Source organism: Austrofundulus limnaeus, unplaced genomic scaffold, assembly GCF_001266775.1.
Source record: "Austrofundulus limnaeus strain Quisiro unplaced genomic scaffold, Austrofundulus_limnaeus-1.0 Scaffold155, whole genome shotgun sequence".
Taxonomy (NCBI): domain Eukaryota; kingdom Metazoa; phylum Chordata; class Actinopteri; order Cyprinodontiformes; family Rivulidae; genus Austrofundulus; species Austrofundulus limnaeus.
This window is the reverse complement of record NW_013952557.1, coordinates 1063661-1068019: the sequence shown is the minus strand read 5'-3', so window position 1 is coordinate 1068019 and position 4359 is coordinate 1063661.

Sequence of the window (4359 nt, the reverse complement as noted above, 5' to 3'; positions counted from 1 at the left end):
GTTCTGAAGGCAAAACGGGGTCCAACCCGTTACTAGCGTGGTGTACCTAATAAAGTGGCCGGTGAGTGTAATTAGCCTTTTTAAATGTCCCCATTAAGAACTGGCTACTTTAATAAATACACTTCTTCTCTTCCCAGGCCTTGTAATGTTGCCATTTAGCTGGGTGAAGTTCAGTCCTCTCCTCATCAAAGACATTCCCACATAAAGTCTCACATTGATTGTATCCTGCTGACAGTTTCAGTCAGAGGCTGTATTGATGAGGCCGGAGAGAACTGAGAGTACCGTGTCTCACTTTCCTCTGTAACTGCAGGTGATATGAAACCCAGACTGTAAGCCCGGAGGTCTTTGCTCTGAGGAAAATATAATGGCTCTTCAGGGACAAAAACAGGGGCAGACAACTTGTGTTACATGTTCCTCCTCTCTGTCCGGGACGCCACTTGTGGATCATGGCCTGCTGCAATGAAGCAAAGTGAAAAAGGTCAGAGTGATCAGCTTCTCCATGCTGTTATTTCAGAGCTGCCTTTAAAAAAAAGACATGGTCACACAGTGGATGGAAATGATTTTGTGTACATTTTCACAGATTATTGTTCTAGATTTTCTAAAGCTTGACTTTCAAACATTTTTTAACGCTACAAGAAAAAAATGGCACAGGGAATTAAATATTTCAAATTTCTCATAAAAATGACACAAATTGGTTAATATTAAGTGAACTTGAATAGAAAAAAAGAAACAACTAAGCAAAAAAAAAAGAAAGAAGAAGAAGAAGTCTACTTTGCTGTGGCAGCTGGCCTTTTTTCCAGTTATGGATTTGATTGCTGCAATAAAATCTATTTCAGACAACAATAATCCCACACATGAGGCTCAACAGCGTTGTGTGCAAATATCCAGCACTCTATTCAACCTTTAATGTCAGCAAACGGGGAGAAAAGCTTGAAGTTCATGAAAAACAGATAGAAGCATCCTTCCTGGCAGCTGATAAGAGCAGATAGTGGTGCTGAATATCAAGGACTATCACTTACTCTCCTGAGTGACAAGAACACACAGCAGAGGGCAAAGTGTGACCCCCACAGGTTAATGAAGATGTGAAAGTCACGGCTGGTTGAACAAATGGCAAGGACACAAAATTAAAGACTTTTATCACCATCTTTATTTTCTTTATATAAATAATATATATATTTTAAATTAACTGGAATTAAAACTTTAGTTCTGGATCAAATGTGTTTCTTCTTGTGTCATTAAGTCACTTTTAGTTAAATTATTATACGTATATGTAATAGTTAAACGTCAGAATGTCCTCATTTCTTTAATTTTTAGTCAAAATTTCAATTTTTTAACATGCCAGTACAGTATGTAACATGGTAAAATGTAACAAACCAAAGAAAGTTTGGAAAGGCAATGATTTATTGCAATTTAATAATATTAATAATAAATGCTTTCTAACAAGATAATAAATCAGTGCTTTAAGCAATTTTATGACAGTTTAAGACATTCATTATTATTCAAGTACAATGGAATTTTTAATTTATTATGAAATAATATTAAAGTCAACTTTAAAATCACAGCAACAGTGTAGATTTACAGCAACCTTATTCATGAATGATGGTCGATGAGTGATAAATTAGAACCTTGTTCAAATTGCCGGGGTCTGTCCAAGAAGGAGATGACTCGAAAGGGAAAATGTAAGATTTGCTTGTTTATCCAAGTTCTAATCCTAACTTGTGGTCATGAGATATGGATTATCACCAAACAAATGAGACCCCGAATACAAGCAAGTGAAATGAGTCTCTTCTGTGGTTACTGCGTTCACCTTTAGAACCGCTGCTCCTCCACATCCAAAAGTTTCAGCTAAAATGGTTTGGTGTGCACCTCGGTCCGCTCCCTCTGGTTGTTTTCTGAGTGAGATCCAGAACTCGCTCAGAGAAACTTAGTGTTTTTTATCGTGGTTTCTCCAGGAGTACCTGGCCCCCTCAACCTGACTACAAATAAGCAGATGATTAAGGTTGGAAAAGTTTAGCTAGTTTTAAAATCAGTCTGTGGATAAAGTTCAAGAGCATTAAATCAATTTGAATCACATTTAAACATAAAGTAATGGGTTTTTGTACCATCATAAAGTGTGACCAACATTTCAACTGCCATTGAGATTCTATTTGTTATAATGTCTTATATCCTACTCCATCCAACCATCATCTGCCACTTCATCCAGGGTTGTGTGGTCAGCAGCTTGAGCAGGGAGACTCCCTCTCCTCACCCACCTCTTCCAGATCTTCTGGGAGGATTTGAAGACATTCCCAGGCAAGGGACAAAGTCTCTCCAGTGGGTCTTGGAGAGTCTTCTCTTAGTTGGACAAGCCTTACAGGGGTGGACTGGCCATTGGGAGTATCGGGACTTTTCCCGGTGGGCCGGCGCATCACTGGGCTGGTGCACGCACCGAGTGGGGGAAACAAAAGGGTAGCTGCGCTCAATACCAGTAAATGGTGATAATGCGCCAATTCATTGTTTACCAATGAATTGGTAAGCAATTGAAAACCTAGTGGTGGGAGACATCAGAGGGGCATCCTTACCAGGTGCTCAAACCTTAACTAGGTCCACTCAATGTAGAGGAACAGCGGCTCTACTCCAAGTTTCTCACCTAGGTCTCTAAGGGAGAATAAGCTTCCCTGTGGAGAAAACTCATTTTGACAGCTTCTATCCATGATCTCATTCTTTTGTCTGGAGTTTGAGACCATTGGTGAGGGAAGGAACACAGCGGAAGATGCACCGACAAGTCTGTCAGTCTCACGCTTCATTCTTCCCTCACTGGTATTACACAGACTTGGAAAATTTCTTTGATTTCTACTTGACATAAGGCTGATTTTGCGACGTTCGTTGCAATTGGTCCACGTGTTAAACAACAACACATCTGCATAATTACTTCAACCATTGTAGAAAGTATTGACATTTTAGCTCGTTAAAACCTCACAGAGCTGCCAGTGTGACAAATTTAGACAAAATAGCAATATAATGAACAAAAAGAAAACTAATTAAACATTCCTTTGGAGATGACAAACCAGTGACGTTATGAAGAAAATACATAAACACAACAATTTCTTAAAACTTGAAGGTTTTCTTGTTCAAACTTGTCCACTAGAACAATTATATTATATAACATTATTACAAATGCGTGTCTGTTTAACCTGTTTGATTTAAACAGCTTATGCTGTGCTGTTTAGCCAGAACTTATGTTGAGACTTAAATATTTTAGCAGGTTTACAACTTCACCACAGAAACTCACCTCTCTCATAGACTTCAGGATTTGGACAGAGTGTTATGTGAAGTATGTTATTTTTACTAATCTTGCCTAATGCACGGTGAAGGCTCTTCAGCAGGACACACTTTGAGGCAAACAACACCTACACGCTTGTTACAAGGTAGGCTGAAAGTGTCTCGTGCCTTCGCAACACTAAAACCAGAGTGATCTGGGTGTAAAATGTACATTAGGCAAGACCTATTCATTCGTCTTTATAGAGCACTCACTGGGGTCATTTTCAGTCATTCTCAGATGACAGGCAGGGATGGAGGAGCGTGGGCTCCTAATGTATTCAGCCCCGACCGTCCAGCCGCCCCCAGGGGACTGAGACGCCATTCACATTTCACCACGAGACTAAATTTGAGATGTGAATAAATCACACAAGTCAGCGAAAGCTCGAACGAGGGAAATGAAAGAGAGTGTTAGAGGCAGATAGAGAAGGGGGAGAATTTATGGCTACGGGGGAAAAGAAAGTTAAATACAGGATAAATTAAAGGCTTATCTAGACTAAGATCAGCTTATTTTAATTACTGATGAAGTAAGAGTCATTTTGGGAAAACCTTTAAAACAGTGTTATGTACAATCTCGTGATCTGTTAGCGTTTGGACAATGTGTTTTATTTGACTCTCAGCTACTACCATACTAAATGTAACCTAAAATCTGTATATAGCTATTTTTGTTTTGGGTCATCTTAAATTGTGCTGAATCCACAAGTTAATCAGTTTTAAATGTTATTACAACAATTAATTTCTAAGATTTATTTTTAACCTGTTGCATGCGACAATGATGCAAGGTTGTTGTGCTCAAACTGCCTTGTAAACGGTATCTCAAAGTGATACTTAGGTGAAAGTACAAGTATCTTAACATAAATTGCATTGGTAAAAGTTAAAGTTTCCACCAAGAATATTACTTAAGTAATAGTCTTAACATGTCTGACATTAACTGAACTTGAGTATCAAAAGTAATTTTCTAATATAAACTGTACTTTTCTATGAAAATGCCAGTGTTAATTTAACACCCACAGTGTTAATTTCAACACCAACAAAGTGTCTAAATGTGTCCACACTCGCTGG